Below are 15507 nucleotides of genomic sequence, written 5' to 3' on the forward strand. Positions count from 1 at the left end.
CTACCTTTCTCGCCTCAGTCGGCCTTTTACCTGCCAGACATTGTACTGCCCTTTCTATCTTTCCGATGTATTTCACCCCAGCAACCAATATTCATGTTCTCACGAGATGCTGCCTGACCATCGAGATACTTTAGCAGTCTTCACTTACTATATGTTCTCTTCGTTCAAGTTATATACTTCGTTCAACTTACTTTTCTTTTTGCAGTATTGAAAGTCATATCGCATGTCCGTACAGCGAAAACCCCAACAAATAAGGCATTGATTCACGCATTTCAGTTTACATCAACTTCACACAATTCTTGTAAATGTATGTCTGGCACCATATGAGTTATCTACCAGCTGAATAAATTAAGTTTCCGCCTGCACAATTACGTGTCGCAATGTCCAGTCTTACTCGGCATTTCTTTGTGTGCTGCCTCGATTATAATTTGTGTTCAAAGTGTTAATATTTCCTTATAGAATTTGAGAGGCATCGACAATCAGGCGAGTTGGTGTATTTATGCTTAGAATTGATCAACAAATATTTCGCGATCAAAATGAAAACGAACGCATATGTTATTCTTGCCTTCCTAATTTCCATGCGCATTTCCATGCCAAATAATTCCACACCTCTCTATTCCCCCCGCCCCCCCCCCCCCCCTCTGTGCAATCAAAAAAAGAAGTCAAACCTTGTCAATCTTCTCCTAACATATCCGTGCAGTCATAACGTTCAGAGATTATAAATTAATTAATAATAATAGGTTCACTCAGTGGTTAACTATGCAAAGATATAGACTAATTAGAACTCGATCCTCGAAGTTCATCGATAATAGCACAAAGATGAATTGCGAATTATTGATCAGACAAATAATCATCAAAGTTTTCTTGCTTTTCATCCTGTGCTAGCTTTGCTATAACTGAAATTTGCTGCTCCTATACAGGTGACTAATATAATCTGGTAGAGTAGAGGCTTTCTCGTGGATGTTTGCGTGGATGAGTAATCCTTGACATGGAGTCAGTACTCGTGCTGCGTGACTATCATTCCATGGCGTGGGGCACATGACATGATGTTTCCATCATGGGGAAGTCCAGGACAAGGGGTCACAGGTTAAGGATAAGGGGGAAATCCTTTAAAACCGAGATGAGGAGAACTTTTTTCACACTGAGAGTGGTGAATCTCTGGAACTCTCTGCCACAGAGGGTAGTTGAGGCCAGTTCATTGGCTATATTTAAGAGGGAGTTAGATGTGGCCCTTGTGGCCAAGGGGATCAGAGGGTATGGAGAGAAGGCAGGTACGGGATACTGAGTTGGATGATTAGCCATGATCATATTGAATGGCGGTGCAGGCTCGAAGGGCCGAATGGCCTACTCCTGCACCTAATTTCTATGTTTCTATGTTTCTATCAGCCAATTTTGTTTTCAGATTCCGATAATTTGATTTTTAGCATTTTATTCAACTAGTGTTCGCACCGTTAAATACTTATTTACTGACGGCCAATGTCAATGCACATTACTTAAAAAAATGTAACGCAGATAAAGATTGTCGCCTTAAAGACGAAGGTAATTTTTTATACTCACTTCTACTAAATAATTCTAGCGTGTTAATTATCGTCACATATATCGGGAGAAAAACAAGGTGCTAACTCTACATCGAACCTTTTTTGACGGATAATTGCATATGGACCTCTTTATTAACATTGGCCAGTTAGCCAATACTTTGAATAAAGCAGTACCGCCGGATACGCGGTTTTTTAATGAAATGCCATGGTGAAAACATGCCCTTTCTGATCCGTATCCAATAAGATTACATTTGATAACATAATTGATGTCTTTCCTGCAGGTGCGGCATATTCACGATCTTTCTCTAGGCTACTCAGCAATTTCCAACGCAGCTGTTCACCGTTGTTTAGCATACGGCCTAAGATTCGATCATTTACTTGTCTACTCTTGTTGGTTTCACCTGTCAGATGTTTGGTGAGACACGTTACTGTGTTGAATGATTAGCAGGTCGGATGGAAATTAAATATACCTTGTATTACCATATTATTATTATTTTTTTTTAGAATTAGAATTACCTTTATTGTCAACGAAATTTCGTGCCTGCAGTGAAACATACAATAATACAATAATAAACAACAATAAACACAAATTAATATCCACCACAGTGAGTCCTCCAAGCACCTCCTCACTGTGGTGGAGGCAAAAATCTTAGGGCTGCAGTCTCTTCTCCCTCTGCGCTGAGGCGATACCCCACCGGGCGATGGTACAAACAGTCCCGCGGCTCACCGAACCGCGCAAACGGGTAGGCTCAAACACCGCGGCCCGGGGTGGTCGAAGCTGCCGCCCTCCAGTCCAGCGGACGTAGCCGCTGGCCCGCGGCTGAACCCTGGACTCAGGTCACCGCCGCCAGAACGCCGCCCCAGGCACCGGAGCACAGTTCCAGCCCCTAGCCGGATCGCCCTCACGTGAGTGCCGTTCCCCCCTCCAGCTGGGCCGCTCCGACGGGAGCGCCGTACCTCCCTCGAGCTGGGCCGCTCTGACGGGAGCGCTACAGCCCCTCACGGGAGAGTCTCAGCTCCGCGCCAGGCTGCCCTCACGGGAGCGTCACAGCCCCTTACGGGAGCGCCGTTCCAGCCCCGAGCCGGACCGCCCTCACGGGAGCGAGCCCAGGGCAAGTCCTGACTGGCTCTGCCTCCGGAGTCTCGAGGTCGCCAGCTCCGCCATTAGGCCTCAGCGCAGACGGAGGCAGAGAAGGGGGATACGACAAAAAAGTCGCATTCCCCCGAAGGAAGAGACAGCAAGCCCTGTTTCAAAACCCCCCCACACACACACACACGCACACACACACATAAAAACAACCTAAAAACCAAAAACATAACTAGACAAAACGGAAAAAAACAACACAAAAAAGTAAAAACGAACGGACTGCAGGCGAGCGCCGTCACTTCCGGATTTTGTTACATTTTTACAAAAGAGAAACATGGAACTTTAGATGCTGGTAAAAAGATATCAAGTTCTGTAGCAACTCATGTGGTCCGACAGCATCTCTGGACATGGATAGGTGACGATTCGAGTCGAGACCCTTATTTAAACTGACGAGTTTAACCGATCATACGTCTATGAAAATATATATGTTGCATACTCGTGAAATATTTTGTATGAAGTCCTTGTCATGTTCAATGGCCAAATAGCTTTTGATGTATTTGAACAATAGATGCCGAGGGTGCGACTGCTTCGGCTATTAATCCTGCAGCGCTAGGCAAAATGTAATACCATTGCCTTCGTGTTTCCGCTCGTATATTACGCTGCAGATAGCAGATTCGTATTTTAGTTTATTTTAGTTTACATTACCCGGAGTATTACGTACAGTTTTGTCTCCTAATCTGGGGAAACACATTATTGAGCATAGAGGGAGTACAGAGAAGGTTCACCAGACTGATTCCTGGGATGTCAGGACGTTCATATGAAGAAAGATTGGATAGACTGGGCTTGTACTCGCTAGAATTTTTCACACGTGGTGAATCTGTGAAATTCTCTGCCACAGAAGGTTGTTGAGGCCAGTTCATTGGCTATATTTAAGAGGCAATTAGATGTGGCCCTTGTGGCTAAAGGGATCAGGGGGTATGGAGAGAAGGCAGGTACAGGATAACGAGTTGGATGATCAGCCATAATCATATTGAATGGCAGTGCAGGCGCAAAGGGCCGAATGACATACTCCTGCGCCTATTTTCTATGTTTCTATGTTTCTATAAACAGCGCTGAAACGGGCCCTTCGGCCGACCGATACGCGCCTACCAGGGATCTCTGCACACAAGCACAGCCCTGCAAACACTGGGGACAATTTACAAATTTGCAGCAGCCAATTAACCTATACATCGTTATGTATTTTGAATGTGGGAGGAAACCGCAGATACCAGAGAAAACCGACGCAGGTCACCGGCCATATTCGAAGTATTTGTGAAGTTCCGTTGTAATTTATTGTTACTACTGATTCACAATTAGTGTTGCTATTGAAATCTTCAATTATAAAATCTAATTATGTTGCACATTTAGAAAGAGTAGATTAGGATATTTAGATGTTTAGACGTTAGTTTAACAGCGCCAGTTGTCAGAGGACAGAAACGTCGACATGTAGGATTCAACACGTGCTAGAAATGAGTCAATATGCTCATTGTTGAGCATTCCAAATCGCACATGGATAATATGTTAAAATTGTGTCAGGTTAGTAGTTGCACCGCCACAGAATTGTATATGTATGGCGAGCATGATGAGGAACGGGGATGCATGCGATTGGATATGTTTCATGTGATCCTGCACAATAATGGGTAAAATGACCAAAAAACAGAATGTTGGAAGAACTGATCATTTGTGGAGTGACCGGAGAAACAACGACGCAGATTGGAACCATTCTTCGGATTCAAAAGTTATAATGAAATATCCATGTTGATCATAGAAGCAGTGGTTTAAAAAAATCAAGATATCGAGAGGGATGGAGCAAAACACAAAGGAAACCGCGCATGTTTGAATGCTGCAATCATTGCACGCTCATGTAGATCGTCTTCACCCATGGAACACCATAGCGATCATGGACTAAAATTTACAAGTATAATTTCCCCGTTATCGATACAAAACAGCTTTCACTCCCTTCAACATTTACTTTGCATTTCTCCAGCAATATCGATTGCAAATCTACGGCATGATTTACCATATGATCCAACCTGTCTTTATTTCGTAAACAGAAACGGCAAGTGCTTCATCTTTTAATTTCGAGAAATTCCTACAATTTATCATTTCCCGCGAAATATGTGCGATATCTCTGACCACAGAAAATGTTGTGCCAGTCGCTATCAGTATTTTGTCCACTCTACTGGTTGAGTTTTTTTATCCGGTTTGACTAAGAAGATCGTTTGAAAACTGTTTTCACATCATTCGAGGTGTCCTTTTCTATTTGAATAAACTGATTTTGCGTTGGTGTAGTTTGAATAACAGTCACAAAATCCGCTGCGCTGCTATTTCAGAACTTACAACATGTAAAGAATATTTACAAGAAGTAGGTGAGTGACGAAGAACGCGAGCCATTGCAGATAATTTAACACAATAACACAATTTTAACTGGGATAATCATGCGTCCCAATTAGACGAGCACGGCATTACTGAGAGTTTATATATATAGACAATAAACAATAGACAATATACAATAGGGGCAGGGGTAGGCCATTTGGCCCTTCGAGCCAGCACCGCCATTCAATGTGACCATGGCTGATCATCCCCAGTCAGTACCTCGTTCCTGCCTTCTCTCCATATCCCCTGACCGCTATTTTTAAGAGCCCTATCTAGCTCCCTCTTGAAAGCATCCAGATAACCTGCCTCCACCGCCCTCTGAGGCAGAGAATTCCACAGACTCACCACTCTCTGTGAGAAAAAAGTGTTTCCTCGTCTCCTTTCTAAATGGCTTACTCCTTATTCTGAAACAGTGGCCTCAGGTTCTGGACTCCCCCAACATCGTGAACACGTTTCCTGCCTCGAGCGTGTCCAAGCCTTTAATTGTCTTATATGTTTCAATGAGATCTCCTCTCATCCTTCTAAACTCCAGAGCGTACAAGCCCAGTTGCTCCGTTCTCTCAGCATATGACAGTCCCGCCATCCAGGGAATTAACCTTGTAAACCTACGCTGCACTCCCTCAATAGAAATAATGTCCTTCCTCAAATTAGGGGACCAAAACTGCCCACAATACTCCAGGTGTGGACTCACTAGGGCTCTGTACAACTGCAGAAGGGCCTCTTTGCTCCTATATTCGATTCCTCTTGTTACAAAGGCCAACATGACATTCGTTTACTACACTGCCTGCTGTGCCTGCATGCTTACTTTAATAGACTGATGTACAAGGACCCCCCAGATCCCATTGTACTTCTCCTTTTCCCAACTTGACACCATTTAGATAGTAATCTGCCTTCCTGTTTTTGCTACCAAAGTGGATAACCTCACATGTATCTGCATTAAACTTCATCGGCCATGCATCTGCCCACTCCCCCAACCTGTCCAAGTCACCCTGCATTCTCATAGCATCCTCTTCATAGTTCACATTTCCACCCAGCTTTGTGTCATCTGCAAATTTGCTAATGTTACATTGAATCCCTTCATCCAAATCATTGATGTGTATTGTAAATAGCTGCGGTCCCAGCACGGAGCCTTGCGGTATCCCACTAGTCACTGCCTGTCATTCTGAAAGGGACCCGTTAATCCCTACTCTTTGTTTCCTGTCTGCCAACCACTTCGCTATCCATGTCAGCACTCTACCCCCAATACCATGTGCCCTAATTTTGCCCACTAATCTCCTATGTGGGACCTTATCAAATGTTTTCTGAATGTCCAGGTACACTACATCCACTGGCTCTCCCTTGTCCATTTTCCTAGTTACATCTTCAAAAAATCCAGAAGTTTAGTCAATCATGATTTCCCGTTCGTAAATCCATGCCGACTCGGACCGATCCTGTTACTGCTATCCAAATGTTCGGCTATCTCATCTTTTATAATTGACTTCAGCATCTTCCCCACCACCGATGTCAGGCTAACTGGTCTATAATTCCCTGTTTTCTCTCTCCCGCTTTTCTTATAAAGTGGGATAACATTAGCTACCCTCCAATCTACACGAACTGTTCCTGAGTCTATAGAACATTGGAAATTTTTCACCAATGCATCCACGATTTCCAGAGCCACTTCCTTAAGTACCCTGGGGTGCAGACCTTCAGGCCCTGGGTATTTATCAGCCTTCAGTCCCATCAGTCTATCCAACACAATTTCCTGCCTAATGTGGATTTTCTTCAGTTCCTCTGTCACCCCAGATCCTGTGGCCACTACTATACCAGGAATATTGTTTGTGTCCTCATCAGTGAAGAGTGCTATATAGAATGCTCAGTTGGCTCAACGTAGAAAAAAATGAAACTGTTTTTTTCCTGGAGGAGCAAATGCACATGATGATACCACTGGCGATAAGTGGTTCCATTTGCAGTATATAAAGCATTGAAAACCAGTTCATCTTCCCACAAGGCTTGGCGATAGCCGCAATGGGGAATCTAATTGCATGACAGAAACAGTGGAAGATGCATAACACCTTATTCCTACTCTTGCTTCATAACCTTAGTTTTAGACGCAAACTTTATCGTGATAGGGTGTAGATTTCCTCGTCTTGATATCCATCCACCGAGGAAATAAGTCAAATTTTGTTTCAGGTTGAGTAAACATTCTGCTAAATGAATTAATTACTTCTTAACTATTTTGTGCGTATCATATAATTTAATTCAACTTACTTCGGATATTCTTTTCTGTTTAATTTCTCGAGCGGAATTAATTCTCAAACCATATTATTACATCTCATATTTATTATCTAATTGATTGCAGAAGAAAGGCTCAAAGCTAAAGGTGAAGGTAGGTTAATTCAAACCTTCAAATTTAGAGCTGTGTAATAAGCCGCAAGGTCAAGTGTTGACCTTGCTGCAAAGGCATTTCAATACTTCTGCAGTTTTATGTGGAACCCATTTTCAATGTTCACACTTCATTTCGAGTTGTGCAGGGCTGTACGGTGCTTACAAGATACAAGATACAAGATACATTTATTCGTCACATGTGCCAGATGGCACAGTGAAATGAAATTCCCATACAGCCATACAATAAAAATAAAGGACACAAAACACGATAGAATTTAACATAAAACATCCCCACACAGCAGAATCAGAGTTTCCCACTGTGTGGGAAGGCACCAAAGTCAGTCTCTTCCTCCGCTGTTCCCCGTGGTCAGGGCCTCCCCAAGCCCTCCGCAGTTGCCGCTACGGGCGGCCCGATGTTCAAGCCCGCTCGCCGGGGTGTTGTAAGTCCGACGTCGGGGCTGCGGGACGTCCTCAGCGGCGTGGACACAGAGTCGGCCCCCTCCTACCGGAGACGGCGACTTCCAAAGTCCGCAGGCCGCGCCGGAGTGGAGACCTGCTGCTGTAGACCCTCTGCAAGGCGCACCAGGACTCCACGATGTTGTTCAGCGCCGCCCGCGTTGGAAGCTCTCCGCACCAGAGCTCCACGATGTTGGAGCAGCGGCCCATCGTTCCGGAGCTCCAAACGGCGACCCAGGCAGGCATCGCCCGCTCCGCGGTGACTCCAGCGCTGCGCCGCCGCTGTAGCAGCCCTGGTCCGGTACTCGGTCCCCGGCAGGAAAGGCCGTTCCGATCCAGCTGGTAGGCCGCGAGGTGGGGGGCGAAGACGCGAATCGGAGAAATAATCGCGTCCCCACCAGGAAGAGACTGGGAAACGGTTTCCCCCTTACGCTGCCCCCCTCCCCCACATAGAAAAGTTAAAGTTTCCCCCAACACAAAACTTTAGACTAACTAAAAATAATTTAAAATATTGAAATAACAGACTAGGTAGGTAGAGGCTGCTGCCAGTGCAGCGCCCCTAGAGGAGTAGTGCAGCGCCCCCCTAAAGCGCCCCTTGCGGGGTGTTCCGTCACAGAGAGATATAGGAGTAAAGGTACGTGGTTTACGGATAGTGGCGATTCGATTAGACAGTACCGCGCAGAAAGCCTTTTGGATTCTTGCTTTAATTGTGAAATGTATTAAGTACAAAATCTGTGACACCACGATGCAGCTGTACTAGTCGTGCGGTTCTGGTCACCAATTAGGACTTCACTAAGTTGGAAAGGCTGCAGAAGATAGTAGCAATGGTGTGACCATGGGTTGAGGACTTGATTTGTAAGGAGACATTGGAAAGGCCTGTACAGTTCACTGGAGTTTGTATGTACATTTTCTAAAACAAATTTGTATGTAGACCCTACCTTTGATGTGATATTTTGGTTGCGCGATCGTTGTCTTGTTAGAAATATATATATATTGTCTGCCATCAACGTCTCTTACACGAGGGAGCAGAAAGAATAAATTATATAAGACACGATTAATCATGGCTCTAAGTAAGTATTTATTTTTTTCCTGTCGGAATCCTGCTTGAAATCCACAAGACTCTCTTGATTTCCCATCACTCACCTCAAGAAGTATGATTTCGAAATTGTTCAATGCTGATTTGCCGAAATCCATTAGATCACCATCCGCGCTCATAGCAAGGCATCGACCAATAAAAAAGTCCTTGCTGTGGTCCAGATGCATTGGCTCTTACAATACCAATTGTTTTCAAATGCTTGCAATGCAGCAATGACAGCCCATGACTGGTTAATACAAAAACAGTGGGTGAGTTAGTAATCTCAAAATTAACTTGTTTAACTATTTAAATATTTATAAATGAAGGCGAACACTCATTAAGTGTGGGTAAATAGAAAGCGTTGTTCTTTTTTTGGTTCTGGAAGCTGAATTGTTATTTTAAACAAATTGCACCGCACTTAAAGAAGTGTGTGTCAGATATCATGATAGGGCACACGTATTTCCGTTTGTCGGAGAGGTGGTGCGTAATTTAATGGGAGGCGAAAATCACAACTGTGTTTCAAAATGTCGTACAGTGTTTGCATTTGCTGAATAATTTGAATTGATTATTCGATACTCCTTATGGTTGCATGTGGCATATGTTTGAAATGTGGTGCGGGCTATAGGGATTGCAGCTGAAAGCAGGTGCACAGGTTAGGTATATCATTGGAAAAAAAGCGTTCCAGGCCGCTGGATCACTGGGAATAATTCGGCCTAAAATGAGAACGTTCAAAGCAAATGCGTTATATCAGGGCGCTGCTGCCACGCCAGTAGTGTCCTGTTCCGAAAGCCCACAAGCGGGCACACACACCTGCAGTTCGTTCGGAGTCCTTTAGAGATGCGTTTTAGTCATTTGCAAACATTTATTTACTGCGATCTACACCAGCTTGTAATCAGCTACTCATTTAACCATACAGCAGAACATTACAGTATACAGTTCGCATTCAGTTGATGCCTTGCTGGGACAGCTGCGGACTCAACATTTCTCAATGGCTCGCCAGAATAAGTATACAAAATACTTGTTAAACAATCCCAAATTACAGTTCAAATCCTGCACTGACATCAACCCAGCATCCTTTCTCGTCAAACCACCGGAAGAACGGGTAGAATTAGGGCATGATTGCTTATTTGTAATCAAGGAAGACATTTTTATCAGGGAAAAAATTAGCTGACATCCCTAATGTCACCCTGTATTAGAATGGAGTGCATCAATCTGACCCCTATGAGAAAGGCTTTCCGGATAAGCCATAATAGACCCCCAGGAAAACGTATAGATGCAGCTGCATTTGAGACGCCATTCTCTGCCCAACAAGCAGAACAGCTTGCCCTAATAAGAACCTGTATCATTTTGAAAATGTAAGGGTAAATATTGTCACCTACTCTCAGCATGCCTTTGGAGTAGTCCATGACTTTGGCCAATGGTGGAGATATAGGGAACTTCACCGGGACACAGATATTCCACCAGAAATTAGTATTGGACCTGTTACAAGCCTAAATGTTGCCAAGACAAATATCTGTAATAAAATGTTGCGCCCAAATGAAGGGTCAAACCCCAGTAGATATGGGGAATCGTCGTGCTGACCCAGAAGCTAACTAAATGTAACGTAGCGCAGGGTGGTTGTACCAGAAATGATGAGGCAGACAAGTCTCCCTCTGAAAACCAATGCCAACTATCCAAGATTGTATTAGATTCCAGGAGGATCCTCCAGAGGTATATATTAAACTGTGGAAGCCACTCGGTTGCAAAATCGATTGCAGTGCGCATTTGTACCAACCTCCTCTGAAGCAGCCGATCTCCCCCGATGTGAACAGTTCTATATTGATGAGCCAAACCGCACTCAGCGATCCATTTGCAGATCACCAGCGCTCTGTCATAAATGGCCATTCAGAGCATCCTCGCGTTCCATTTGAATTTCATTACCAATTTCCACAACACAATTTCCATAATTGAGGTTTTTCGTTGCTCGCATGAATCCCAAAGCACAGTGAAGACAGTACCGCCTGAACACTCTGTATATTAGGTGTGTGGACATTGAATATTTCAGTATCACCCTCACTTCCATGCGTCTTTCCCGCCTTACCATCCTATCCCGGGTTCTTCATTTATTTATCCTCCTCCAGCCCTTCATCCTTTAGTCACATAGCTATTTCGATCGATCCACTTCCCACTTACTCCAACCACCGGCTGCCCCATGGTGCTTTTGGCTCCAATTGTCCTTCTCTCTACCTTAAAAGTACATTCATCACTTTCCTTATTTATGCAAGTTCAGCATTGGTACCCTTTTTGTTCTTGCTTTCACCCACCGTCTGCTGTCTCTAAATTCATCCTTTGCAGACCACACCTGGCTCCATCTGTCTATTTCAACGGCCTTTCTATATCAATCACTTGTCTCTGTCACTCATGTCCACCTTGCAAAACCCACTGCTTGGCTACATCTGCCCTTCATCTTTCACGTTTCTTTGTCCCACATAACACCATACACTCTACTGTTCTTTCTCCTCTGTATAAAGGAGATTTCCACTCTCTAGTCTTCATGCTGTTGTGCAGTATAGACACAAAGTTCGGCCGACATTAAAAATGTTCCTCTCATGGATGCACCACCGGAGTCTGAATGCCCCGACGGATTGTTTCTTGCTCCAGATTACAACATTTCCAGTAATTGTGTCTTAATTTGGAATACTTAATTTATCTTATATCGAAGCGATTTCTGTCGGTTACAAGCACATATTTAAAAGATTGTACAGAAATTACAACACGAAAAATTGCGTTCTCATTAGTGGTCGTTTACTCTTTGTTATTCAGTCACTTGCACGATTGAGTGGTCATGCGATGGCAGTTATGTTTTCGAGAAAACTTGCTATATGTTTATAGAATTTCCCGTCTTTCGAATCCACCTGATCTCGTCATTTGGGATCTGACATACCAGCCTAATTTTGTTATCCGTGCTATTCAGATTCAGATTCAGATTCAGATTCAATTTTAATTGTCATTGTCAGTGTACAGTACAGAGACAACGAAATGCATTTAGCATCTCCCTGGAAGAGCGACATAGCAAACGATTTGAATAAATAATAATAAGTGTGGGGGGGGGGGGGTGGAGATTGGCAGTCACCGAGGTACGTTGTTGAGAAGAGTGACAGCCGCCGGAAAGAAGCTGTTCCTCGACCTGCTGGTTCAGCAACGGAGAGACCTGTAGCGCCTCCCGGATGGTAGGAGGGTAAACAGTCCATGGTTGGGATGAGAGCAGTCCTTGGCGATGCTGAGCGCCCTCCGCAGACAACGCTTGCTTTGGACAGACTCAATGGAGGGGAGCGAGGAACCGGTGATGCGTTGGGCAATTTTCACCACCCTCTGCAATGCCTTCCGGTCGGAGACAGAGCAGTTGCCATACCATACTGCGATGCAGTTGGTAAGGATGCTCTCGATGGTGCAGCGGTAGAAGTTCACCAGGATCTGAGGAGACAGATGGACCTTCTTCAGTCTCCTCAGGAAGAAGAGACGCTGATGAGCCTTCTTGATCAGAGTAGAGGTATTGTGGGTCCAAGAGAGGTCATCGGAGATGTTGACTCCCAGGAACCTGAAGCTAGAAACACGTTCCACCTCCGTCCCGTTAATGTGGATGGGGGTGTGCGTGCCGCCTCTGGACTTCCTGAAGTCTACAATGAGCTCCTTGGTCTCCTTGGAGTTAAGGGCCAGGTTGTTGTCAGCGCACCATGCTGCTAAGTGCTGGACCTCATCCCTGTAGGCCAGCTCATCGTTGTTGCTGATGAGGCCAATCACCGTTGTATCATCTGCATACTTGATGATGGTGTTAGTACCATGTACAGGTGTGCAGTCATAGGCGAAGAGGGAGTAGAGGAGGGGGCTCAGCACACAGCCCTGTGGAACGCCGGTGTTCAGGGTGAGGGTTGAAGAGGTGTGCTTGTCTAACCTCACAGACTGGGGTCTGTTGGTTAGAAAGTCCAGTATCCAGTTGCAGAGGGAGGGGTCGATGCCCAGGTTACCGAGTTTGGTGATCAGTTTTGATGATATAATGGGGTTGAATGCTGAGCTGTAATCGATGAACTGCATTCTTACGTAAGTGTCTCTGTTGTCGAGGTGGGAGAGGGCGGAGTGAAGTGCCGTTGAGATGGCATCCTCCGTACTCCTGTTCTTGCGGTAGGCAAACTGATAGGGATCCAGTGTGGGGGGTAGGCAGCTGTTGAGGTGTGCCAGGACCAGCCTCTCGAAGCACTTGTTGATGATGGGGGTAAGTGCAACTGGGCGGAAGTCGTTGAGGCTTGCCGCAGTGGAGTGTTTTGGCACTGGCACGATGGAGGTGGTTTTAAGGCAAGTGGGGACAACTGCTTGGGCAAGTGACAGGTTGAAGATGTCAGTCCAGACGTCTGTCGGCTGCGCAGCACAGGCCCTGAGCACGCGCCCGGGGATGCCGTCAGGGCCAGCAGCCTTACGTGCATTAGTCCTACTCAGTGCCACGTACACGTCGTAGGGGGTGAGTGTGAGGGGTTGGTGATCGGCAGGTAGCACAGCCTTGATGGCTGTCTCTAGATTGTCCCTGTCGAAGCGGCCATAGAAGTGATTAAGCTCCTCAAGGAAGGAGGCGTCGCTGGATGCGGGGGTGATGTTGGAGGGTCTGTAGTCCGTGATGGCCTGGATGCCTTGCCACATGCGTCGGGGGTCGGAGTTGTTGTTGAAGTGCTCCTCAATCCTGAGCTTATGGCAGTGCTTGGCCTTCCTGATGCCCCTCTTCAGGTTAGCCCTGGATGAACTGTAGGCTCGAGCATCGCCTGACCTGAAAGCGGTGTCCCGTGCTTTCAGCAGTAGCCTGACCTCGCTGTTCATCCATGGCTTCTGATTCGGGTATATGGTCACCTGTTTGAGGGAGGTGACACTATTGATGGTGGAGTTTATAAAGTCCAGAACAGAGGATGTGTAGGAATCAATGTCCGTGTGAGAGTCAAGGGTGGCCTGGGCTGCAAACGCCTTCCAGTCAGTGTTTCCAAAACACTGCTGAAGTGTGAAGTCCGCTTCCTCTGACCAGACTTTAACTGTCCTCACAGTTGGTTTAACCCGTCTGATGAGTGGGGAGTACTTAGGGAGCAGGAACAATGAGACGTGATCAGACTGACCAAGGTGGGGGAGGGGGATGGCTTTGTAAGCTTCAGCCATGTTGGTGTAGACTTTGTCCAGTGTCTTGTCTACTCTAGTGGGGAAGGATACATGTTGGTGGAATTTGGGGAGTACAGTCTTCAGGTTGGAGTGATTGAAGTCACCCGCAACAATGAAGGCTGCCTCGGGGTTGTGCGTCTGGTGTTTGCTAATGGCAGTATGCAGCTCTTGCATTGCAAGCTTGGCATTAGCAGCACGAGGGATATAGGCTGCAGTCACAACAGTGGAGGTGAACTCTCTGGGCAGATAAAACGGTCTGCATCTAACCAAGAGGAACTCAATGTTAGCTGAGCAGTGACTCTCGATGATGGTGGAGTCAGTGCACCATGCTTTGTTTACATAAATGCACAGGCCCCCACCTCTGGTCTTACCAGAGTCTGATGTCCTGTCCGCTCGGAGTAAATGACGCCCCGATAGCTGGATGGCGCTGTCAGGAACGTCAGTGTTGAGCCAAGTTTCCGTGAAGATCAGGATGTTGCAGTCCTTGATCCAGCTGTGGGAGGTGATCCTTAGCCGGAGTTCATCCATTTTGTTTGCCAGTGAGCGCAGGTTGGCGAGGAAAAGGCTAGGAATCGCTGCCCTGTGTGGGGCTAGCTCTAACCTGGCCTTTAACCCACCTCTGCGTCCCCGGCGGTGTTTTCCTACGCGTCGCCGTCTGTTGGTGCTTCTGGTGGGCCGAGCTGGCTTGGTGCGCGCTGGTGTTCTGCCGCTCCGTTGCTCCGCGTCTGCGTTACTCCGCAGGCGGTCTTCAGCCCCGCGGCTCTGCTGATGGTCTATTGTACATTTTACTAATTTGATGCACACTGAACAAAAACAAGCCCATACCTGCCGCCGTCAGATTCGTTATTACTGTACGCGCGTATTCAATGAAAGATATATACCAAACTTATTTCCTTTCCTTTTTTTAGAAAGCTGCGAGTGCAAAGCCTCAGTTAATTTAGGTACGACGATTCATTAGTTGACAACTTTGTGCTCACCAATCGGAAATAAATTAATTTTGACAAGCGAAACGCAGGGTGGTGTATCGGCTTGATATTCCGTTCTGGTTAATTCAATAATAAATGAAAACTATCCAGTGAATTAAAAAAAAATTACCTCGTAAGACCGAAGATTTTTATGTACTCTTGCGGAATCTGTTGAAAGTGTCTGTATGCACGTGTTTCATACACAATTTCCGGATTCACTATATGGACATACCCGTTTTCATTTGGTTAGATGTCAATAATTGTTCAATTTTATTTCCATTGTGGGCAATTTGCAAAACATCTGCGATCTGATTTTCGATTGACTTGCATGTCAATAAATTAGTTTAACTAATTATAACGCTTGCCATTGGTTTACTTCACTGATCGTTGAAACACATTGCAAATAAAAACGTGTATGAAGGAACTACGAATGCTGGT

General features: G+C 45.6%; 1 long non-coding RNA gene across 1 annotated transcript; it reads left to right on the plus strand.

The window, feature by feature from the left end:
- Positions 1-1507: 1507 nt before the first annotated feature.
- On the plus strand, positions 1508-7576 carry LOC129709018 (uncharacterized). The gene is made up of 3 exons (XR_008725441.1): positions 1508-1539; positions 4998-5033; positions 7379-7576. It is a non-coding gene; the product is annotated as an uncharacterized LOC129709018 (long non-coding RNA).
- Positions 7577-15507: the final 7931 nt, after the last annotated feature.

The sequence above is a fragment of the Leucoraja erinacea genome, chromosome 24 (assembly GCF_028641065.1).
Source record: "Leucoraja erinacea ecotype New England chromosome 24, Leri_hhj_1, whole genome shotgun sequence".
NCBI lineage: Eukaryota > Metazoa > Chordata > Chondrichthyes > Rajiformes > Rajidae > Leucoraja > Leucoraja erinaceus.